This window comes from Pipra filicauda, unplaced genomic scaffold (assembly GCF_003945595.2).
Source record: "Pipra filicauda isolate LSUMZ 115617 unplaced genomic scaffold, ASM394559v2 scaffold288_size945232_pilon, whole genome shotgun sequence".
Lineage (NCBI taxonomy): Eukaryota > Metazoa > Chordata > Aves > Passeriformes > Pipridae > Pipra > Pipra filicauda.
The window spans coordinates 695,946-722,657 of NW_024104407.1; the positions used below are offsets into that span (position 1 = coordinate 695,946).

Consider the following 26,712-nt stretch of genomic DNA (forward strand, 5'->3'; position numbering starts at 1 on the left):
GCTTTTATGATCTTCACAGCTGCCTGGGAAAGGTTGTGAATATATGGTGTTAAATACTGCACTCAACCTCTTGTCTCTTGTCTCTGCTGATACAAGCAAATTGGTTCACAATAACTCTCAAAAATTGCAATACTCTGACTTGTAACCAGCAAGAGGCATTGGAATGAAAAGTGGAAAGCTCCTTTTCCCCACCTCACTGAGGAATTGATCTTGCAGGCATGTCTGCTTATGTTTAACATTACATGAATTCAGTGAAACTACCCATTATAAAACTTTGAACTTTAGCTTTCAAAATGTGAGCTGGCAACTAATGTCTGGCAAACCTGCATTATCAGGAGGTAGGCACACAGGAACCACTGTCTCATAAAAGAAAGAAGATACCAAAATAAAAGGGTTGAGTATAAACTAATATGAAAACCTTTTTGATTTTGTTGCTTACATCATCAAATTTCAATACATTTTATATTTGCAGATGTTCACAAGCAAGTAAACATTCACATTCTAACCAGTGTCCTTTAATTATTTATTTATTCTGCGTGGTGGTTCCAGGAACTTTGTTTATGTGTTCTGAAAGATACTCTGTTGTGTTTGAGTTCCTGCTGTTAGTGATTTTGATGTCCAAGTATGTTCAATCTAGGTCTGTAAGGCAGTCGTTATTTCAAAATAATAATTTCGCTGACTGACTGTAAGGTTTGTGTTCAGAGAAAACAGTGATCTGCTTCAGTCTGGAGTACTGTCAAAATTTAAATTTTCATGAAGGAGACAGGGTACTTAAAAGAAAAAAAAAATCTTAGTGTGAGGATACTTCAACATTAAAGAAGGAAAAAAAAACCAACGATAACATGGGCTTCCTTGCCTTCATTTTTTTGGTTTTGTTTGAGCTTTTTTCAGGTTTGCTTGCCTAAAATACTTAATCTTACTATGGTGAAATCTGCCTTGCAAAAGATTAGTCTCTTAAACTGTCAATGTAATCCTGTCCAGGAAATTGTCACTTCAAAACAATTTAAATCAAGCACTTTTAATCATATTTAAAGTACTCTCGAGGGAGGGAGGGATTCAGAGTCTGCACTCTCAGTAAATAGCCATACAATTGCGTCATTTATTGAGAGTAAAATATAGGAGTCAAAATTTTGGAAAGAATAGCCAGAAGAGTAATGTTGTTAGCTTTTAAAGATTTTACCTCTTTCATTGCATTACAGGCTTTGCATTGTCTGCTGCTGCATATTATGGCTTTCCTGTGCAATTGATGTCATTCTCTGTGATGTTGATAGCTGTAATGTAGGGAGGTGATTCTCCTTCTCTACTCTATTCTTGTGAGACCCCACCTGGAGTACTGTGTCCATCTCTGGGGTCCTCAGCACCAGAAGGATGTTGAACTGTTGGAATGAGTTTGGAGGAGAACCACAAAGATGGTCAGAGGGCTGGAGCACCTCTGCTATGAAGACAGACTGAGAGAGCCCGAGTTGTTCATCCTGGAGAAGAGAAAGCTCCAGGCAGACCTTAGAGCCCCTTCCAGTGCCTCAAGGGGGCCTACAAGAGAGATGGAGAGGAAATTTTCACAAGGGCATGTAGTGATAAGACAAAGGGAAATGGCCCAAAGATGAAGTAGGATAGGTTTAGATTAAATATTAGGACGAAATTCTTTACTGTGAGGGTGGTGAGACACTGGAACAGGTTGACAGAGAACTTTTGGGTGCCTCATTCCTGGAAGTGTTCAAGGCTTTGAGCAACCTGGTCTATTCGAAGTGTTCCGGTCTCTGGCAGGGGTGTTGGAACTGGATGATTTTTACAGTCCCTTCATACCCCAACCATTTTATGATTCTATGATAATGCTTCCATTTATATAATAAAGGCGCTGTATACAGTGTCTCCTCTATGTATTTTCCATGCTCCTTTTTTACAGAAGGACAAGAAGTTGACAGAAATTGGTGTGTCACTGAATCCCATTACAATCCCCTACTGCAGGATGCATGACTCTTAGTCTTTCAGTTGTTTTTATTCCATTTTCTCAGCTATTAGATTTGTCCTTTTCCTAGAAAAGTAAACTAGTTGGTGTAAGGGGAAAAAACACACTAACAGGTGCTCCTAGCTGTATTTCTTATAAATTATTTACTTTCTGCTCCCTTTGCTGCCTCACATAAATAAACTGTAGGAAATGCAATGTGACAACCCCCAAATTGATACATGACATGATCTAATGGATAAGGTGGTTGTTTATTAGACGGATGTCTGCAGTGGCCACATCTGCCACTTTCTTACTGAGCTTTCATGTTCTCACTGATACTTCTTTCTGTGTTCAACAGGGCTCACTGAAGTAACACTGTTTCTAAAAGATCCACAATATGAAAGATATTGACATATAGAATGTAGTGGTTCTTTTTCTCTGATACAAATATTTTATCTCTTAACTGAGATTATAAGTGCTGATACAAATCTCTTCTTCTGGAATAGATATTTACATTCTGATCCAAAGAGTAGTGCAGATCCAGTATGTGGAGAGGGTAAAAAAAAGCTGATGAGAGAGTGGGAAAGAATAAAATAATGAGTAAGAATTTTTAAATTCATCGTACTAAGTATGGCAGAGAAAAGGAGGAAGCACTTTGAAGCAAAAACATTCATGATCATTAATACCTGTAGAGTTACTAAATCACAGTCTGTCTATAACCAAGCATACACATATTTTGCCCTTGAACTGTTGTTCTGAATACAAGCAAAAAAAAAATTGAAGGGAATTTATCATAAATACTTCATTTTCAGAGCAGTGGAGATACTTCACATACTGAAATACAGCTGTGCAACTACAGCTGAATATGTTTATTCTCCCTCAGAAAGCTTAAAAAAAATCTCAAGTACTTTTTACACTTGAGGACTGTATTCTGTTGCTTTTTGATATTGTAGACTTTGAATACAGAAAATAATACAAATAGAATCAAGAAATACCTGGGTTGTATTGAATAAACTAATTAGATTTATTATCTCCATCTGTCATTGTCAAATGTTTTTTCAAGGTGTATTGCTGCCATAGGACTTCCCCAACTCTTTTCCAATTTGACAGTGTTATTTTTTCCAAATATGAAACTGAATTTGGAGCCTTAAAGATGAATGCAGCTGCAGTCCAGATGTGACGTTTGAAAAGTCTCTCTTCATCTATACATCCAGGAGTGTGTAGCTGAATGAAGGAGAGAAGAAAATAGCTCCCTTAGCACTTCTGATAGATCTGTCTTTTCTGGTCCCATAGTAGTCTTAATAATAACAAATGCAGATGTACCAGAGTATATTTTTTCCTCGGTATTATCTCACATATAAAGCCAGTGATCATGTTCACTGTCTTGGCTGTAGCAAGACAGTAGGAGCCACATATATGCTGTGAGTCCTAAATGCTTTGTAATGCCCCTTTTTCTCAGTTCTGTCTTCCATTTTATAGATTTAGGTCCTTACTGACTATATTGAAATATACATTTGTCATATGAGTCCATGATACTGGCAGAGTAGATTGAGAGAATACCTGGAGGCTAAAATGAAAACTAAAATTTAATAGATATTTTTAATTTTATTTTATATTGGGGTTTAGTATTAGATTTGAACTTATTGCTGTTTTTCACCAGGTAAATACTTAAATTGTTAGTGAATTTCATTTGCAGTGATTTTATACTCTGCTCAAAGGCAAAATCAGTTGATATGCTAAACCGTAAGTAATGCTCCAAAGGATCTTGTCTTTACAGGCATGGTACAAAAAATAATCCTGTTTTCCTTCCATTGAGAACTTACTTGAAGAAAATTCTTGGCAAAATATCAAAGAGATTTCTAGTTTGACTGTGCTTTACTTAAGGGTCTAGCATGTTGAGTAGAAATTGCTGCACAAATGGTTCAACAGAGATTCTCTTGTTGCTGTTGTGGCATCTGGTCCCCTAAGAAACTTCTTGTTAGATTGTGTGTGAGTAATACAGAGATGTAGCCACCGTGTGTGGAGCTGAAAATATTTTTAGAAGTTAGCAATTCACAGAGCAATTCAGAGAGGCTATTTTCTCTTAGGTTTCCAAGAAAAAAATCCTTCATTAGCAGGAATTTGAGTAGGCCATGAAAATTGTTATTAAGGTTAATTTAATTAGTATTTGGTGACTTATTCACAAACATATTTTTAATGCATGAATACACAAAATTTTTTTATTATATTAATGTTTGATGCTGATTTTTTTATTATTTTTTACCTACTTTTGCCCCTATGCAAAATAAAACAAGATAATTTGTTGCAGAACTGAGAGTTAAACCTACAGAACATGCTGATGATGTACCTGAGGAGATCACAGATGATTTTATTTTCAGTGTACTCCTAAAGAGATGATGGATAAAGCATTTGAGGTTACTTACAGCATCTTTTATACTAAGAAGTCATCACAGAAAACTCTGCAGTTTATGGTTCAGCACTTGCTTATTGGAAAATACACAAATAATGTATCGTACCTCTGTTTTGTTCATTAGGCTCTGACAGAGGCACAAAGTTCTTATGTGAAATAGTTTTGCAATTAATTACCATTTCAGAAAATCTAAGATAGAAGCTTATTATTTTGTAATTTGACAAGTCTAAATGCTGGCATTTTATGTAATATGTTGTCATCTCCGCAACATTTTAGACCTGTTGTTTGAAGTATTAAATATGAATAGCTTTGATTGTATTTCAAAGTGTTTTGCGTTTTCCCTACGGTGTCGTGCATTTTAAATGAAGGATATTAGTTAAGTGTATTATCCTGCATACATTACTGCTTGTATACTCAAGTTAAATTCACTGTCTCTGTTCCCAAACACAGTCTGGTCTGTAGTGCTGCAATCTGGAAAAAACTGAAAGGCACAGTAGCTGCTAGCCTGAAATAATTAACTTCTTGAAAGTTAAACTTCTTTCACTGAATTTTGAGATAGAATGTTTGTCTTAAATGTCAAAGAATAAGGAAAAAAAGAAGATAAATATTCTGGTCCATTACACTTGTGTATTCCTTTGTTCCCATGAAGACTTGACCATGAAGTCTTTAAAATTCAAAGACTTGTTGTTGCTAATTCCGTGTAATGTGAAAAGAAATTGCTGAGGTAGCATGTAGGGTTTTAATATTCTTCAGATGTTACTGCCTCCCTAGCAAGGATCTGGTTAGTGGTGGTGTAGAAAACTCTTCTTCCTGAGTGATCCTAACAGTATTTGTAAAAAGTAGTTTTGTTGAAGCAATGACTTCTGTTCTTGGAGCTTCTTTGGGCATACCTATGAAATTAGGGTTGTGGGCGTCTTTATATCCCTGGTCTGTCCTATGCACAGTTTATGCACTGTAGAATAATTTGTTCTTACACCATTAAAACACTCATGCTGTAGGCATACTGGGACTCTTAATTAGTTTCTCACTGATATGACACTGGAGCCTCTTGACTAGCTTTTCAGTGATGAATAAGCATTCTGTGGTTGGCAGAACTTTCTCTGTTATCAGCAGTATCGAGTATTTGGGCGCCTACAGTGAAATTCATATTATAGATACAGTAATACAAGTGAAGGAAATGTATAATAAATGTATATAAGTGTAATACAATATTATAAAACAATAAATGTAATGTAGAAGTATTATACAGAGACACAGTTATTTGCTTTGTGCTATTTTTTGCCAAAGTAGGACTCATCCCTAAGTTTCTTTTGGTAGCTTAGCTTTTGAGAAAACTGGCATAATGACAGCCCTGCTACTAGATGGTATTCTGTCATTATTTTGTGGGGTTTGTTTTCCAGAGAGCTTATTTATAATCCAGACATTTCAATTGCTGTGGGTGGAAACTTGGCAGGTGGAATATTATTGCAGGACAAATTTACCCTTCCAATTTTTGAAAAAATTAGTTTAGATGCATTTGTTAAATTGTGGAAACATGAGTTTAGTTTGGGTTATTTTAATGTTATTTTAATTTATTCAAGACTCTTCAAAATTGAGGGACAGTACTTATCATGTCATGATCTTTTAGGGGAAGGCCCTTCACATCTGTGTCATGCAACAGTGAAAGATCTGTCCTTTTGCTGACAGATCTTGCATGGGCTTCCCAGAAGTCTTCATCTAAATCCTTTTATCCTGAACCCATATTCAGTATCACAGTGCCTTCAGTAAGGGTTTTGCCTGAGGCTCCAATGTCTTTCCAGCACAGTTTTTTGAGGTATACCATTGCTGCAGCCCCTGGAAATAGTGTCAGTGGTATGCTGGCTCGCTGATTATCTGCGACCTCTACCAATACCAATGATGTGTCTTATTAAAAATAAGCCTTTTGATTCCATTCTTTTGGAAGTGTTTCCATTGAGATTTGCCCATTAAAATATGAAAGAACTTAGGCATTTGAATTAATGAAGCTAAGTTCTTGTATTCAGGCTAAAAAGTTTTCTGAAAACAGTTTCCAGAATCCTTGGTTCATTAAGGACCTTTAAATATTAAGACAGTCCAATCTTAATACCTCAGAGACACATGAATTTGTATGAAGACTAAGCTTAAACACTTCAAACAGCTTTTCCTATTTGCTTATAAAAAGAAATCCAGCATAAAAGACCATATTTAAACCTAGGTAACAAAAAACTTGAAAATAAATATTTTCACTTTTACTTAGGCTAAGTGTTTTTATACTCCCAATTGTATCATAATTAAAAGATGATTGATCTACAGCTGTTTTACCCTGACTGGCTTGGCTTTTGAAAGATGTGGAGTTTGCCTGGTAGTGTCCCAGTGCATTTCAAGGGAATGGATTTAATGTTGTATATGGCATAAAAACTTACTCATAAAATACCTCACATTTATGTGTATAAACCACACTGTAGTATTTTTAATGGAATATTAACAGGGTTCAACCAGAAAAAAACCCACAAAGACTGTGTTTCCTGAAGCCTTCTCTCTTCTCATGCCTCTTGGGTTTGCTCAATAGGCCGCAACATGCTGAGTAAGAAGCCAGAACTGTTTTTCATTCTCTTCTCAAAAATTTCGGTGCTACTAGAACTTGTCTAGTGGGGGAGAGGATGAAAACTGTGCAAGCTAAGTTAAAAACAAAGGCACTTCAGACTGACACAAATACTCTGTACCTGCTGCAGGCTCTGCACTACTTATCAACACCACTACCACCCTTCCCTTAAAAAGGACAGACTGCTGTGCTCCCTGTCATTTCTTGATCAACTGACTTTTATCATTTTGTTGTCTCTTTTAAAAAAATAAGCCTACAGATGTTCTTGGTAGATGTTTACTGTTCAGTTAACTTTTTAGGTTAAGATGTTACAAACAGGCCAATCTGACAGTAACTGGAGTGTATGGGAGAGGGCTGAGCGATATACTTAAGATATTTTGCTAAGAAACTTTGTCATCGTCATGAGTAGTATTTGACAGGCAATAGGGAAAATGTCTTCATCTCACCTACTCAAAAATATTCATAATTTCAGTTTGCTGAGTACTTTAAGGCCTGAATTTAAAGGTCCAGCTACCTGCAGATTTTGCACAGAAGGAATTTTAGAGCATTTTGAATAACTGGAAAGCAGAGTACTCATATAATGGATATTTGCTTCATAAACTGCTGTCATGGAGGAGAATAGAGGAAGAAACACTATTCAGAGCATTTAAAAGAAATATTTTCTCAAGAATTTCAAGAAATATTGGAAGGAAATGATCCAGACACACTCTTTAAATTTTAAAAGTCTTTACGGTACTCAGTTTCCAATTATTTTAAAATAAAACAATTTGGTTTATTTACACACAGTTCTTACCCATGCACTTTTCATGGTAACCCCTACAATGTTGGGGTTTTTTTATCTGCAGATCCACTGCTAATTTTTAATTTTTACATTCTCTATTCTGTTGTCTAAAACAGGGCTGCCAGATAAGGAGTCTGAGCTGTCAAACTGCTTAGGCAGCTCAAGTCAGACTCCAGGGACCAGTCTGTGGCAGGTATCTGGTGGGTGAAGACATTAGTGTGGGACTTTGAATCCCCAGAAGGTAGGGATTCTACAGCTCAGATGCATTCTCATTTTATCCACATACTCCTCTACCAGGCAACCAAACACACAGCTTTTAGACTTTCAGCTCAGTTAGGTACATAAAAATGATATTAAGTTGCCGAGCCATATTAAGACTTTGCTATATAATTTGCAGATTCAGGTTATATGGCCATCATAATTTTGAGGTAAAAAATGTGGGAGTGAATTTGGTGTTATTTTCGGAAGAGCACTCCATGTAGGTTAGAGTAGGTTTCATTTTCCATTTATAAAATGAAACTTGACCTAAAAACATAATATGCTATTTTCAGGCGATATGTGAATTTGCCTTAGTTATAGGAGTGTAGTTTTGTGTGTGTTTAACCTACTTTCCCTGTAAGTAGATATATTTTAATGCTATTAGGACTATCTGGGATGTGTTTTAGTAGTCCTTTAATGCACACTGCAGATGTTGATAACCCGAGAAAGCTTTTGGTGTATTTGAAGTGTAGACTTACATAGTTCCAAAATACACCCTGGTGGGTCTTAATGCTGAGTATAAGACATAAACAGGTATTATGTGCATTTTAATGTCCAACCATAAAATTGTGAATTTAAGGTAAAGAAACATCTGTGAAATCGTGCATTTTGAACTTTTATTGAATCCATCATTGCTTTTTGAATATACTCTCAGTAAACTGATGAATGGAGCGATGCTGTTTTTCTTGAGTAACCATGTTAAGAAGTTGCCAAACATTTGGAAAAAAAAAATCAGATCAAAAATAGCATTTAAGGCAGTATATCTATCAATTATTTATATCCCTTAAAAATAGTATAGACTGACTTTCAGACAAAAAGCAAACAAACACACTCATAAAATAAAATCCTGAGTCAAAAAAGGAGGAAGGTGAATCACATTTAATATATCTGTGCAGTGAATTCAACTTCTTTTATGTTGTTAGAGCATGATGAAGGAGCCGTGGGATGTGGAATATATCAGAGAGAACTTTAGACAGAAGCAATGGAGAGAAACTTATGATAAGCCCTTACTATTGAAACTATAAAGTATAAAAACTTAGCATTATTTTGCCTGCCAAGCAGAAAAATAACATTTGTTGGGGTGTCTAGTTCTAAAGGCAGGTACAGCATTTCTTCTGTAGGAAATTATATGGTTAAACAAGTGTAGCATGCCTTGCAGGGTCAGAACTTTTACAGGTTGTGTGAGTGTCTGTAGAAAATATGAGAGAAGGTCAGCGAGACTGTATTGTTGTCTTCAGATATGAATGAAATACTGTAAAGACATTGCTACAGATTGACTTAAAAACTGACTCATTGTGGTGAGGGAAAAAAGTTTTCCCCCTGGAGTTAAAAAAAATGGTAGCCCCCGAGGGGCTGGTGTCCCTTGGGGTTGAGCCAATGAGCGCTCCTGCAAAATACAAACATATCACACCAGACTGGAAAAGAAGGATGTTGTAATGGTTGTTGGAGGAAAGTGGCCATGTTGTAAAGCCATGAGGAGTAAGGGGCAGGAGCCCCTCTGGGGGGCCATGGCCCCCCAGCCCCCAGCTGGCGGTTGCAGAAACTCAGAAACAATGTTAAACTGGACTGAAGTCTGTAACTGAGAAGCCGGGAGTTTTCTCCACCGTGAGTGGGCAGAAGGAGCAGCGGCAGAAACAGCACTGACTGGAGAACAGTGGCGGAGAGCCAGAAGAGATAAGGAGAAGCAGCAGAGACAGCATGCAGCAACACAGAGAGAACTCTTGCAAGGACAGAGAGAGCCAGCAGCAGAGAGAGAACTAAGCTCTCCAGAGACAGAGTTTTGGGGTAAGAACTGAGCCAAACCCCCCAAACTCCTCTGAGACCTCCTAGAGAGGAGGAGGAGATGGACTCCTATTTGAGAGGAGTCTTGGAGTGCAGCATGCACTGGAGAGAGGAGCTAAGAAGCTCAAGACATCCTGGAGCTGGACCGGGACGGCCAGACGGAATGCAGAGGGGGTGACCTTGACCCCCCCCCTCCCACTGCTGCTGCCAAGCTGAGACAGAGCACAGGAGCTCTGATAGAACTCTTGAGGCAAAGACTTCCAACTGAAAGCTGCCCGAGACGTTCTGACTCAGGGATGAATCCCCCGAGGAAAGGGACCATCACGAAGATGCCCCTGCACTTCGTGATATGAAATGGTGAAGCGAGCCTGTCCCTGCTAATGCAGTCCACAAAAGAGAGAGAGAGACCTTGGGAAAAAAAATCAGATCAAAGATCCGAAGGGCTGAGAGGGGGAGAGGAGATTCCCCTTGTGAGTAACGGGAAGAGATTCAGCTACAACAATCCAGCTGCAGCTGCTGCATGGAAGAAGAGAAGCTGCTACTCTGAGAGTGGAAAGGATCTTTCCTTTTCCCTTCTGGACTTTTACTGGAGGGAGAAGAGATTGATCCATTGTAAATACTGATTTATCATAAGAGAGATAGTTAAGATTATGTATATGATTTATTGTAATATTTATTTGTACAGTAATTGTAATATAATTCCCTTCCCCCCATATTGAGTCTTGTGTAGTGTCTGGAAAACCCATCTCACTCTGGGGTGAGATGAGGGAGGGAGACTTAGGCTCGGGAATTGGATTTTGGAGGTCTCAAACCAGGACACTCATATACAGATATCTCTTGCAAGCTTGGGACTCCAAAGTGGGGTGAGTTCCTATGCAAGAGAAAACATCCTGATTCCTTGCATCCTTATTGAGAGGCATCTGGCTTGCAGCCGTCATCATCATTACAGTATGCCTCTTGCTTGCAAACAGAGTTCTCGATACTGACAAAAACATAAGGCCAAAAGTTGGCCTTCAGGAACATATGCTTCCATCAAAGGAAAGTAAACCAGTACGAAACTCACATGTTATTTGAAATTACATTTTGAACTTTTCAAGAAAGTGATCATTAGTTCTTGGGCACACGTTCTGAGCATAGCAAAATATGTTTGAACTGTTTGAAGTCTTCAGATGCCAGAGGAGTACTAGCAAATGCTAATACTAATAAAAGTTCATGAAACGTGTAATATAAAGTTGTAGCACCGTACGTGCAAGTACACTGTCCTTACAGAGCCAGTGGATTGATGTGTCAGAAGGGTATCACACTGTGCCCAGGAGAGCTTCCTCAGTTGTACTAATCTCTAAACAATTCGAACTCTCTTTGGTTCTTTGTTTTCTTCCATGTTTTTTGTTTGGTTTTTGGCTCTTGCATATTGGTGGGCTCTTTCTTATAGAAATTAAAATGCTGGCAGGCTTAGTATTTCTTTTCCATGGAATGATGAGCACTGTGATACGTAGGTGTTTTCCTGAGGGTGAGAGTGCCTTTGTGTAGAAGCAGTCAGTTTGCTTTCTTCAGAAGCACTTTGATATTGCCAATTAGTAGCTGTGAGGAAGTTTGTCTTCAAGAGTCATTGACACAAACAGTTGGAATTTATAATTATATTCTTCAAAGCCTCATAATAGGTAATATTAGTTTGTTAGAACTCATACCGTGAATGAAACAAACCTCTTTCATAGCCTCCTTCTGTCTGAATGATTATTGAATAGAACAGATACTCAGATACCATATTTGAGGCAATTTCAGGATGGGAAAGACTGCATAACAACTTAAGGTTTCCACAGCTTATGATTTTCAGCTACTTAATGCCTCAGCTCTTAAGATCCTGCTTTCAAGAAGGAGTTGGGCACAGTAGCTTGCTGGACAGTAAAAGATTTTCAAATGATTATGTAAATGTGCATATTTATAATTTCTGAGAGTTTAGTATTACAAATTTGGGAATACTCAGATTCCAAGACGTCATTTTCTCGTTACAGTTTCATATTCAGTAAACTAAGATTGTGATTTTTTTTTTAAAGGTTTTTTTTTTAGAAAGGGCTACATTTTGTCTCCATTAGGCAAAATAACTGCAAAATACAGAGTTAGTATGGTATGTTATTGGAGATTTCTCAGTATTTGAGAACTTCTGATTAAAAAACTCAAAATAAGAATTTTTTTAACTTCTTTTGCTCAGAGGATCTGTTGAGAAATTAGAAATAAAATGTGATAATGTTAGAAATTTTGACAGGGTAGATATTTGTCAAAATAAATGCAGTATTCAAGATGGATTTTGCTGGGGCACTGGAATACATGTATTGAAAAAAACTGCATATGGTCCCTAAATGTGAAGTCCTAGAGGGCAGTTTGAAGGACATAAAAGTAAGGTATGTCATGCCAAAACCAGGTCAGACCCCACAGCTAAAAACTACAGTCATCTGCAGATTTAGTTTACAAATATAGAAATGTCCTTTACAAATATAGAAAAGCCCTGTGGAAAAACGAAGGTCATTGATCTGAGTATCCTGTCTCCAGCAAAAGTAGATTAAGGAAACATATATCAGTAGAGCAAACAACTCATAATTTTTTTTCCCCCCATAACCTTAACAGTCTCAAACAGTTGCAACTCAAGGACTTTCTGATCCACCACTTGGGCTTGGGGCTTAATAAGTGAATTTAGTGAATTTCTCTTCTGTGAACTTGCTTAGTAACTCTTCGAATTCAAGTCAGCTTTAGCATCTGCAACCTTCTGTTGGCAACAGGTTTCACAGCTTTGCTAACCACTGGGTGAAGGAACATGTCCTTCTGCATGTGCAGCTGCCACATGCCTGGCTTCATCCCAGGCCTCTCCAGCTTCTTTTAGTGGACCAGTGCTATTTAATACCTTACTTAATCACACAGACAAAGGAATTGAGTGCACCCTCATCAAGCTGAGTGATGCAGTTGACACACCTGAAGGATGGGGATACCATCCAGGAGGACTTGGACAAGCTTGAGAAGTGGGCCTATGGGAATCTCATGAAATTTAATAAGACCAAGGGCAAGGTGCTGCAACTGGGGTGAGGCAACCCCTGGTATCAACACAGACTGGGGGATGAACACATCAGGAGCAGCTGAGAAGGGCTTGGAGGTGCTGGTGGTGAGAGGCTGGACATGAGCCAGCTATGTGCACTCACAGCCCAAAAAGCCAGTTGTATCCTGAGCTACATCCAAAGGAGTGTGGGCAGCAGGTCAGGGGAGGTGATGGTGCCCCTCTCCTCTGCTGTGTGAGACCCACCTGCAGTTCTGCGTCCAGTTCTGAGGTTCCCGGCAGAGGAAGGACATGGGCATGTTCCACTTTCAATGAAATGAGACTTACCATGCTTTCTGCATGGATGTGAAACCACATAGACACTAAAGGGATCTTAAGATTATACTTAATTATATAGAGAAAGATACTTTAAGAGTCTGAAACACTATATACTCTATAGATAGAAGTAGGCCCAGCATAATTTTTTTAGCTGAGGCAGCACATCTTGAAAATTGTGAGCTTGGATCATAAACATTATAGTTGTTTTAAGGAGGACTTAATTAACATAAGGTATATTACTGCATAAGGCTTAGTTCCCATGCATTTAAATGTATGTGTTTTAAATGATTTACAGTCAACTCAAAATCAGTTACTTTTTACTGGAACTCTTGTGACTCAGTTTTTCTAAAAAGTTAGTGAACCAGGAAACGTAGGAAAGAGAGCACATATTTGAATGAATAGCAAGCTATTAGTCAAAACACTTTTTAATTTTAAAATGTGTATTTGATTACTGGTATCTTTTCAATTCATTGTACATCCATTTGAGCTAATTAAAAGCACACAAACATGATTTTGAAATAGGAAACAGTCATGTTTGTGCTCTAACGTTCATTGTATAAACTCGTTTTTCTCTTTTAATTATTGCTTTTATGATCATTTTTATGCATTCTAGAAATTAATTCTGATTTGTTGTGACACAAATTATATTCTTTTGAGTGGAACTGAAAAATACTGAGTATGAAGTCTATTTAAAATATTTCTGTTTTTCACAAACTTTATTTAGAACAACAGCATAGGAAAGTCCGGTAAAATGCAGATGTTTGAAAATCAGTGAGCTTTGTCCTCATTTCTACCATTTGTCAATTTAGTAGGATAGCAAAAGCATATTTGTGGGATTTCAAACTATTTTCACTCTCTGTAACCTGCTGAAGGTTTTATCTGAGATGCTTTGTAATGGTTTAAGCCCAGTTGAAAATTCAGCACCACACAGCTACTCGCTCGACCCCCTCTTTATCCCCCCCCCCAGTGGAATGGGGAGAAGAATCAAAGTAAAACTTTCAGCTTGAGATAAGAAAATTTTAATAATAGAAAGTAAAGTAAAATACAGTAATAATGGTAGACTATAATAAAAATTATAATAAAAAGAAAAAAAAAAAAACAAAAAAAACAAAGAAAGAAGTGATGCACAATACAGTTGCTTGCCACTTGCTGACCTGTGCCAGATTCCCCTTTCCGAACCCAGATTGTCCCCCCTTCTGGGTAATTCCCCCAAGTTTATACTGGGCAAGATGTTCTATGGTGTGGAATATCCCTTTGGTCAGTTCAGGTCACCTGCCCTGCTATGCTCCCTCCCAGTTTCCTTTGTGTACGTCCTCACTGACAGAGCAGGAGAAAAAAAAAGTTCTTGACTTAGGATAAACATGATTTAGTGAAAAAAAAAATCAATGTGTTATCAGTACCATTCTTATTCTGAATCCAAAACACAGCACTGTAACAGCTGCTGAGAAGAAATTAATTCTATCCCAGCTGAAACCAGGACACTCTCAGAGAAGAACTCCCTATAGGTTGCAACTTGTGTTCAAGTTGTTCCAGTGGTGTAGAATCATAGAATGATTTTGACTGGAGGGGATCTTTAAAGGTCATCTTTAAAGAGACATCTTCCACTACATCAGGTTGCTCAGAGCCCCATCCAGCCTGACCCTGAATGGTTCCAGGGATGGATCATCCACCACCTCTCTGGGCAACCTATTCCAGTGTTTTATCACCCTAATTGTAAAAAAATTCTTCCTTGTATCTAATCTAAATCTGCACCCTTTTAGTTTAAAATTGTTACGCCTTTTCCTGTTGCTACAGGCCCTATTAAAATATCTGTCCTCATACAAAAAAGCTTTAGAGTGGAAGCACTATAATGCTCAACAAAATTATTAAAACTTCTGTAAATACTTCAGAATCTAAACAAAATTTATTTCCATTCCAGGAAAAATGGAAAACTGAAGGTGATATTTGTCCCCAGGTCATAATGTCTGTCTTTCTATGGAGCTGTAATTTAGTAGGAATAAACCACCAAAATTTCCTGTAACTTTTATGAAAAATTTCCTTACTCTGAGGGTAACAGCAAATTTTGGAAGCAATAATGAACTCCAGAAAACCAGTTGTTTATTTTGTAAGTTTCTTTGAATAAAGGCTCATTTAGTCCTCACTGATTTAACAGTGTATGACACTAAGCAAAACTGGCATTACTCATAAATTTTATTACATTTTTTGTTTAAATTCCAGCATTCAAAGAACACTTAATGTCAGGCAGTTGCCCGAGCAAGCCTGCACTCTACAGTAAATAACACTTTCTAATTAGTGCTGATGTGGATTGGAGACAGAATATCTGATTAACAGGAATAGCAGCAGTTGAGTGAACTTCATCAATTGTATAAACCCATGCATTGTGTAACCTGCTTTCTCTCAGTGTTACACACACCATGTCCACACACGGTCCATATGTTGTGCTGACGTTTGCATGACTACTTCCTGAAGGCCCAGTAATTCTGAGAGGTGTGTACTGAGTCAACCAGTGTCCCCTTTTGCATTAATGCTAGCAGGAGTGATGTGTGGCCCTGCAGGCTGTTCAGGACCAGCCACTGGAAATCTCACCTAGGCAAGCCAAAGAGGGTGCCCATGCTGCAGAGGTTCCTCTTTGTGTACCGAGGGCAATAAGGTGTGGGGACTTCAAAGCACAACCTTCTTTTCTTTCAGAGAAGGTTGGACTGGACTGTTGAAAGGAAAAATATAATTGTCCCATACCTTTTCTCTTACACTCCCTTGGTTTATGCATTCAGAGATATTTTGGGGGATACTCTTTTCTCAGTTTCAGAAAAGGATTCTGATTTTGGAAGATGGTAAAATCTGCAGTGCATATGTGGAACTCCATTGGTCAAGCTTTTAGTATAAGATACTGTGGGTTTCATGTCACACTGTAAGCCCTGATGGCTGCATATTTTAGTCTCTGAGACTGATCTGTCTGAGTTCAACAGCACTCTGGAAGCCAAAACAATCTTCCCCAAGCTCCATCATGTGTCTCTGGTGATATGTGTGGTTTTCCATGTACAAAGGATTATTTCTTCTTTTTATATTGGAGAACCAACCTGTTCTAAATTGTTCAGGTGGGTGGTACATCTCACATACTGGTTTATTGCACTGTCTTCAAGGTTGCTGTTATGTATTTGTAGACTGGTTGGTGGTCATCTATTTCCTTTGTAGAGTTTCAGGCTGAGTGCTACTCTTTTCACTGCACTATTTTTATAAGAGTATTAAGCAAACAATTGAGATTAAAATCAAACCCTACATTATCAGTACACTTTATACATATAGTTAAGTAGTTAAATGTTGGGCACAACATGTGATATAATCCAACAAAAAGATGCACAGATTTCAGAAGCCATTCATAAGCTATTACTTAACACAAAAAATACAACTCAAATGCAAGCCAAAGTCTCATTAATTCCTTCTTACTCACTGTACTGCAGTAAATTTTAAATGATTGGTTTTAAAGAGAGAGTCATCTCATATTGCTGTTTTTATTAATTATGAAAAGGGATCCAGATACCCAAATGCAATTTGTTACATAAATTCCTTTTAGAATCTGGGCCATTTATTGCCAGACATTACAAAAGAAGCATGTGCCAATCATTTTCACTAAGTTACCATAATTAGTTGTGATTTAAGGTCCATATGCCTGCTACCTGCTGGTAGCCAAAACACAGCAACTTATTATGTTAAACATAAGAAATATGTTAAACATATTTGCAGACAATAATGTGCAGAACTGTAGTAGTAATAGAAATATCAACTTAGTATCTAGTCAAGATGTCTTCTAGTATTGTGAGCAGTTATCATTTAATTTATTTGCCATATAAACAATTATGTGTGGTTTGATGAGCTGTGGAGAGTGAGAAGGAAAAATTGAAAATTTACATTATTTTCAGTGTAAGAAAGCTATATAATATGTATGTTACCTGCATACACTATTTACATTAGTAACACTACAAGAGAAGAAAAAAAATATAAACAGAAGAAACAAATAAAGATTCTTTTTTCTTTTTTTTTTTCCTCTTCCTCACCTCTTGAGCATACCAAATCACAGTATTGGCACCAATATGGGGTAATAAAAACTGAGGTCTTAAGGAGTGCCAGAGTGATGGGCATATGTTATCAGATTATGTAAAATCCAACTATAACATGCTTCTGGCCATTCATAAAATCTGAAAATGGACCTCATTGCTGATGTAGGGTAAGAAGTAGAATGGTTGGGAAATGAGGAGCAGACTGGGCTGTCCAGCAGTAAGAGAATGGCAATGAGAGATCAGGGTGAGCAGCGGTGGTGCCACACTCACAGCTCAGCCTGGGGGGGACTGCTGTTGGCAGACCAGCAGACTGCCATATGTGTACATTTGAATTCATCAAAAGAAACAGAAGTTTTCTTTGAATGACCTCATTCCCTGCTGTTTCACTGTGTGTTATAGTGTTCTTCTGTTCCCTTTCAAATACTGTCCTCTTTCTATGATTTCATTCTGAATGTCTTGAAATTTTACATATAGATAATAAACTCTACAGCAGGCTACTACTTTTTAGTAGTAGATCAAATGGAAACTGTGATTTCAAGAAAGAGATGTTGGGTCTGTTTGTTTGGTGTTTTGTTTTGTTGTCTTTTTAATAGAAATTAATTTCTCACATTTAGATAATGATCTTAATATATAAAAAGATTTAAACCAAAGAATGGACTGTATTGGAAAACTGTATCCCTTTATTTCACCATGTGATGGATTTTCAGTCTCTGTAAAATTATGTTTGACTTCTCCAGATGGGGAAAAAATGTGCAAGAATGTATTTTAAACTTCTACCTGAGCTTAAGCAGATAGGATATACTTGCTCTTTTAAGCATGTAATTTAAATTAATATCTCATTTACTGCAAACAAGCTTATTGGGAATAAGAACAGTGGGTAAAGGGGAAGTCCCAGAACAGTTCTTGGTTGTAGTATTCATGTAGTTGGGCTTTGACACAGTACAGCAAAAACAAGCTTAGTCCTCCTAGGCCCTAAGTTAATGAAGTAACCTCCATGCTGAATAAATAAATACTGATCTTTCCTTTTCACCAGGTGAATATGATCACCTGCCAACTCAGATGTGGTTGCATGGATTTTCCCATTGCTCCACCTTTAAATGGCAATATTTAAAGCAATTATTTAATTTAACTATTTCATGTAGCAAAATGACAGGGAGTGACTATATGTGTGTGCCAGAAAGTGTAATGAGTTTGATTAGATGTTTGTGACTCTAGGAGGGAGGATGAGTCATCCACTTGTATGCCAGTACTAAAGGTTCAGTTGAGTCCATGAAAATACGTTTGAAAAAAATACATTTTCAAGCAGTACTACCTCAGATGTACTAAGAATTTAGCTTTTATTTGACTACCAAGTTGTATTAGTTCTTGAGGGTGACTACTCACTGGTGGAGACTAAATACATAATCATTACCTATTTATTTTCTCTATGATACCCCCATTCCCTTTAATCATTCCTTTTTATTTTATTTTTTTTGTTAAGATCAAAATACTGGTCAGGTGTTTCTTAATCAAGAAATGTTAATGAAAGGCAAAAAAATATAAGAATTAGTGTGAATAGAAGCATGACAAGAAATGCCAGAACTCTTGCTTTTTGCACTTCCTCCATAGACAAATGCAAATCAAGCAAACTGGATGACTTGCTACAATGACTTAGGGAGTTTGTTCCTTTTGTTTTCTTATTGATGAAAATTACTGTAGCTGTCTTGTTTGATTACCATCAGACTTAGTTAGAAGCTTGACTATTTGCCTATTACATGTACAGACAGCAGAAGAGGTTTGTTTGTTGTATTTATTCTTAAAGAAAAGATTATGTACCTGAAGGAATTCCAAGGTAAAATTTTGAAATTTCTCTCATCATTTTCTTTTAAGCCAGGATTTAAGCTCTAAACTGATGGGAAAAGTATTGCTAAAGCCTGTCTCTCAATAAATGGAGAATCCAAACTCCCTCAGAAAGGACATCTTCATGTGTGAGGAATGACAGTATGGGCAATATTCTGTACTTCTTTAAGTAAATATTAACCTGTTCTCTAAGATTCAGAGCATCGCTAAAACAAAAGACAAAAATTTCAGAATCTTTCTCTACTGTCTGAGATTTTGCACTAAAGCTTGATATTTTCATGAAGACTGAAGACACTCCCTTTTATTTCTGTTTTCTAATAACCATGTGTAGAAAAATAAATTACTTGAATAGCAAATATTCATGGAAACAGTCTGTTGTGAAACTGTTGCTCCCTTAAATGAGAATTTTAGCCAAAATTGTTGCATTTAGCATCTGCTAGATACAGTTTGTGCTTCTCCACTGGAAAGTGGGCTGGCTCTTCCTTTCAGAAACCCTGCATTTTAATCTTTGTAGCTCCCAATGTTTAAAAAGGCTGTTATAAAACTCTACCCGCTATAGCCTCAAAAATACATACATTAATACCTACCTAAATTAAAACAATACAAATGTTCTCAAACATGTAAATATAATTAACATTCTATCTTTTACTGAAAGTTACATCTGAGATAACACTATAAATAAATTTAGTTGTTAGTTTATGGTCATTTTCTTCCTTATAGCTCTCTTTGCAGAGTGGGAAGCATCATTATATGACTACTTGAAAAAAAACCAGCCTCACTGGAGTCAATTACAGGTTGCATGAAGCTACCTGTCAAAAGAAGCTCCTATTCTTGATCTGAATTCATAACTCATTATTCAAACCTTGTAGGAGCTTGCTGAGTGCATATTCATTCCCACAAAGGTTTCTTTTGATCCTGTTGCCAATCATCTGGTCTTTAATGGCCTTGAACACCATATACTGCAAAATAGGAAATGCTTCAATGATATTAGCTGGCTAGATTCAACTGGTGAAAAAGAGAGCTGCCAGATTTATTTTGTGTATCCCTGTAATCTTTGTATTGTTTAAAACAAATGCAGTAGATGACCACTGCTTACCCAACAGAAACTTGGTGTAATATTAAGGAAACTTATATACTTAATTATGAAATTTATCCACATATATTAAATAATAATGTTTTGTTTATTTCTTTGTTAGCAGGTGTCTTAGTACAAAACCTACCACATTCTGATGTGGATGTCCAGAGGTGGCTGTACCATCTCTGTCAGCTTAAAACTGGCCCATCAAATTTTTCATGAAAAATTGTTCATGCTTTCATCTGTGTGTTTATGATCTACACACGGTGAGCAATATGAACTGTTTAAAACATATTTTCTTCTTTGGAAAGAGTTAACCTTTTGAAAAATAATATTAAAAAATCTGAAATTATACAATTTAATTTTAGCAATTGATATTATGGATTATATAACTTCTTAAAAAATAATATCTATTGTAGTGCTATTAAAAAACTACCGTTCATATAATTGTACTTTTCCTACTCTGACTGGAGACTATATCAGTAGGTTTTATTTTGTTGTTCTAAATAGATCTTCAGTTTCTTAATATTATCATGCTATTACAATTAATATATGCCCTTAATCTAGTTTTAGTCTTATGAAAAAATATAAACCACTGACCTTGAAAAAATAATCTGGGTTGTGATGTGCTTAATTTCAAAATCTCATTTTCAAATGGCATTAATAGGTAAGATAGAATATCTAGATAAAGTGAATTCAAATTGTATTGAATAAACGTCATAAGGAAATTTTATACTGAAATAGGATATAAAATAACTATTTTGGCTTTGACTTTTAAAATGCCATGTGTCTAAAAATTCCTTTTGCTTTCAGAGCAAGTAATTTACTAATTTCAGTGGTCCAAATGATGGGGATCATTTCAACATAACTTTGAGAATTTCTTTTATACATGAGAGTTTCTAATTTATTTTAGAATTGAAATAACACAGTATTCTTCAGAAACTTGAGGGTGTGCAAATATCCTTCTCTGTCATGACACTAGAAAAGTAGAATGATTCCTTATGCTGAGGGGAAAATATGCTTTTACAAGAACTGCGCAGAAATCCCAGGGAGGTCTGGTGTCATTACCTAACTTCAGGGTCTGGATATGAAACCAACTTCTGCTCTGCGAGCGTGTGTCCTGTCCACAAACATGAACTGCCTTCAGACAGGTGGTAAGACCTGCCCCTAGATCACTCTTAAAGGACAGAGTTGGGTGTTCTGTGCCTGCTGCAAGCCTCGTGACAGTTACCTTGTTGAAAGGCACAGAGAACATTTGGTTCTCTGACTGGGAGAAGAATGTGGCTTCTTTAGAGAAGGATTGCACACCTTCCTCACAGTTGCTCGGTAGAAATCATTTTTAAAACACCAGCATTACATACTCCTCTATGTAATTCCTTGGAAAATTAAGTTAGAGAGCAAAAAAAGATTTCTACCACAAAGCCTGGGAAACAGATTGGATCTCTGACAGTGGAGAGGCAAACCACTTGTGCAGTGTTTGGCCTCCAACTGACTAACACAGAGTTTCACCTGGAGCAGAGTGGATACCTCCATGTTCTAACAGGCAAAAAGTGTTGAAGGGAGAAAGGATGGCTTGGGTGGCTCAAGTTATTGTTTGGTTCTTCCCATGAGTCCATAAACCTACGGCCTAATTAAACTATGTCTGCTGCGTCTTTTTTCCCTCATGACTAGGACAATATCTTTTGCTACTGTAATAGTAATCCAGCATCAATGAAAGAAAATGTCAGTCACTTTCATGGAACTTCCCAGCAGAATTGAACAAACTATAAACAAGAATGTTGGGGAGAGAAATTGAATTTTTAATATATTTAGCAGAGCAAGAGCAAGTATTAATAGTCCTTCTTTTATTAAAAGTGACTTAAAAGATCTGTTGAGATTAGCTCAGTAGCTTTTCTTTATTGTTTCACAGAGTGAAGCATCAAATATTTTGACTGCAAGAAAAGGCTGATTCTTTAGAGTCTTACTAAGGGCAACATCTGTAAGCCAACTAAGTTTTTATTTCTTTCTTACTGGTGTCTATTCAGCAACATTTACAGATCCACAGAATGGACTTGCAAAAATAATTTGAAAAAATTATATGAAGACTTATGACTTATGTCATTCTGCCTTTCTGGGTTGCATTTTTTCATTTTTGTCTTTTCGTTTTTTAGCAGTCAGTCACTAGTCTGAGGTCCCAGCTAAACTGCAGGGAACCTCTTGCTCTTTGTTCCACAACCCTGCAAGCTGCAGGCACAGATGGAATGCATTGCACCTCCCTTCCAGGCTCTGCAGTCCAGGTTTCCTGTGCCTAATGGAAACAAAGGTCTTGTCCCAAGCTAAAATCTCATTTATTTACCTGTCCTGAGACTCTGAAGGACCTCCATGTCCACTCGTTCTATTGTAAGATGATCTTTCCTATGTACACCTAATATAACCTTAAATCTTTTGTCTAATGCTGTGCTGAACCTTGAATTCCCTGTCTTTACAGTGCCTTTTACTCTTTTAATTTATTCTCTGTCTCTCTCCATCTGTTGATCGTTTCAGTTGCTAGATTTCCCATATGAATTGATAATAATAAGCCAATAATACTGTAAAACTCATAAGAAATAGAATCCAACTTGTCTTACTGTAATAATCTTCTTACAGTCTAGTCTACCTCAAATGAACAGTATAATCTAAATGCATACTTGTCTGCAAAGGAAAATGAAAAGTCAGAGACCTCTTCCTCAGCCAAGTTTTTTACCCTTTGTAATTTTTCTGAGAAAAAATGTGGAAATGTCTCTAATACATGAAATTTTTATAAAACAGAACAAAAAATATATGCATGTTAAAGAACGTCAAATAATAATTGTGTTTCAGTCTTCTGTTATCATGTATTTTGCCGGAGTTGTTATTATGGACTCATTGTTTGAAATTTGGAGTGTTTATGAATCTCAGGAAATAGAATTACTTTTCTACGCTTTTTGCTTGTGGGAGAAAATTCGTGACTTCTTGTGGTTTAAGCCCAGCTGGCAACTAAGCACCACTCCAGATACCTCCCACCTCCCACTGAAATGGGGAGGAGAATCAAAAGTAAAACTTGTAGGTTGAGATAAGAACAGTTTAATAATTGAAACAAAGTAAGATAATAATAAAAATAAATTAAAAATATAAATAGAGAGATAAACCCCAAGAAAAACAAGTGATGCACAACACAGTTGCTCACCACCCACTGACAGTTGCCAAACGCCATTCCCCTGGGTTGGGGTTAGGTTGGGTGAGTGTGTAAAGGGCTGTGTGGTACTTAGTTGTCAACAGGGCTTAAACCACAACAGTTCTTTTTGGTGCCCTGTGTGGAGTTGATGTGCCGGGCCCTCAAATCTACACAGTTCAGTGAACCTGGTTATCCCTCTCCTCCACCTGACTGGAGACAAGGTCTCTCTAATGCTGATCACGTGGTTCCACATTTCCTTCTTGTAGAAATGGACTAGAACTTGTTTCCACAGAGTCAGGAGTATAATGAGCCCTTTCATTCTGCTTGGGAAACTGTCCACTGGAGACTGGAGCAAAAATCTGTGATTTCTTTTCCCTGCCATTCCCACACTCATGCCTCTAGAGTTGGGGTATGTTTTCAATGCTATTTCCTCATGTCCTCTCTGAGGTCCCCCTTAAACCTCGACACTTGTTCTTAATCCTCTTCCCTTCCTTTCCTTTCCCCTCTCTTCTCCACCTTCTTCCCCTTCCTGTTTCCTTTCCCTTTGCCCTATTTTCCTTTAGTATAGCATTTGCCTATGCTAATTTATTCTAAAATATAACATCTGCCAACAGTTTTATGCTAATCAAAATTTTTAGAGCTTTGACTCGTCGGAGAGGCGATGTTCATGAACAGATGTCTTTGTGCCTTCTCTGGACAAGTTATTTTTTAATTATTTCATGGTGTTCTCTGTATTTCTTTCACAATTACTGATTTGCATTTAGCTCTGAATAGAGTGCTTTTCGTGGAATACCATCTTTTCATGTAATACTTCCCACAATACTAATTTCTTTGATTATGTATCTGATGAACGAGCTGATTAAATAGTTTAATTTTTTGATAAAATTTATTTGTTAAATTTACATAGAGACAATGAGGTCTATTATTTCTTTGGAAAGAAGAACACAGGAATGGCAATGAAAGTAGACAGTAGTGAGATAAGTAGGATGAGGCTTGATGTTTTAAGACATCTGAATATATTCAAATCAAAAAATTTGCAAATACAGTTATCTATTAACACTTAATTTCAATCTATTTCCCAGTTCTCCTTTTTTTTTTTTTTCTTTTTCACCAGCTTCTGAGTTTTTAGGTAATGTTCTTTGGCATAAAATTGTTTCAGTTGCTAAGCTTGGAACATGTATACACTTGAGATATTTCAGTCTACATAATATTGAGGTTGAGTTAGCACACAGAATACTCTAAGTATGCTTCACTCACTTATAACACCTGGGGGAGGACTCTCTTGCAAATTCCACATTTTCCTCCCATATTAATTGTACAGTGCTCCATAATTCTAAGACTAAGGCTTGTGTAGTTGACCATGATGTAGTGTAGGGTAGGGGTTTTGGTTTTTTTCCATACCAGTGTAATTTCTTCAGTCCTTATTTAAATTTGAATGTTAATTTAATCCATGATGAAACAGGAATCTTCTCTTCTGGATCATATTTTATGCTCTTTTTCTTTTAAAGTAAATCCCTTGGATTTCCTTCAGGTCCCCTTGTGTTATGTAAGGTCAGCAGTTGCAGCCAACAGCTCCATCAGCTAAACCAAGAAAGTTTGTGTTTTGGCCTTCATTTAGCATGAAGACAGAAATATGTAAAACTGCCATATACTTAAATTGCTATTATTTCTAGTAGTTAAGATGTTAACAAAGTCCTGTCTTGGATTTTATTTTTCTTCTACTTCTACAAAGGAATTTCTACTTCTCATGAAAAGTCATCTTGTGATTCACATTCAGTATCTGCAGTCCTTCCTCTATCCTATACTCTCTCTTGTTTCCCCCATCTCTTCCATCATTGTGGTTTTGAAGAAGAAAAAATAAATGGGAACCAACAATTCAGCATGCAGCTGCTTTGGGCATTTTTTAAAATTAGGTTTTGGATAAATTTTTAATATAGCACAAGTAACAAATCAACATGCAAGGGAGAGTCTTCTGAACATTTTCATTCCTCAGTAGGTAAAGGGTGATGGGTAAAACCTAAAAAAGTTTTTTAAAAGGTTATTTTCAACAGGAATGTATAACAAGCAACTAGGCATTTGTTTGGCAAGCCATTAACTAACCATGCTTGGTTTTCAAGTTTTGAGTTTTCAAAGGTTTGAGTTGACAAACACTTTTCAATGACACAATAAATTTGTCTGATGCAACTTTGAGACCTTTGTATCTGAAGACTTACTGCAATTTTGATCCACAGAAGACATTCAATCTACCTGAGAAAGAAGACTTAATTACCTTGTTGCCAGAAAAATAGCAACCTTCTTCAGGTTTAGGATGATATGTGTTGCAGCAGTGTAAGGTGTCTTAAGGTATTTTTAGTTGTGATTATTTTCTTTCTAAAAGCTTCACCAAAAAAACCATATTATTTGTTAAGCAGACTTTTTTGACTGTCTAGGTTGATTTCAACATAAATTTTATGAATAGCTTAAACGCTGCAAAAAGGAAGAAAGACAGAGATGCAGGCATTACAAAGGCTAGTTCTGTTTTTCCTGTGTGATACAAACCAATATAATTATATTCTATTATCAATACGTCATTGTGCTCAAATTCCCAGGGAGAGTCAGCAACGTTATGGGCACAACTCTTTCATGGTGTAACAAAAGAAGGGCCTATTGTTGTCTTATAGTGCTCCTTTAGAGTGCACAGATCTTGTGTTTCCCCTCTGCAAAAGTGACTTTTGTTCTGCAAGACACAATAAGGTCTCTCTGATTCAGTTGTATGTTTTAGTGTTAAATTTGTCCAACAACTTCAGGAATTCTGTACATGACTTGCATAATGGCACACAATTTTCCACACCATAATTTAAAACATTTTTATAAAGCTATTTCTCATACTAAATGTGAGGCAGCAAATAGAGTTGCTGAGTGTTATTACTTAAATAATTTGAGATGTTGAGCAGTCCAAGTAAATAATATGTGAATCTATTCAGTATTGGTTTTCAGATATTTTGGGTAATAGAGTGGCAGCATGTGTATTAACTAGAAATTACCTTAGTTGGAATGAGTTGTGCATGGCGTAAAAACTGGCTAGAAAATAGGGATTCCCAGTGCTGTAGAAAATTTGTGATGTTTTGGATTTGTTTCTTCCATGAAACAGAAACAAGACCTTACTAAAAAAATGAAAGAAGGATTGAAAGAAGCTCTTGCTTAGAAGAACAGTCTGAAAGAAAGGAGAATGGAGTCATGGCAGAACAGCTAATAGCACTGAAGTCTGTGCTGTACTCATAAATTTGTATTGATTGGGGAAAAAAATTGATTTAGCACTGAAAACTGTCCTTAATTCTGTCCCCTGTTTAAGAAACCTTCCAAAAGAATTGGTACTTTCTAATAAAATGTGTTTTTCAGAAAATTCCCAGCTAGCTCTAATGAGTGTAGCAGTGAGTAGCAGAACAACACTGCTGA

The 26,712-nt window shown here is 36.8% G+C and overlaps 1 protein-coding gene across 2 annotated transcripts in view; it reads left to right on the plus strand.

The window, feature by feature from the left end:
• The window catches only part of LOC113988582 (dystrophin-like), a 463,871-nt gene that overhangs the window by 233,787 nt on the left and 203,372 nt on the right, over positions 1–26,712 (plus strand). The window lies entirely within an intron of this gene.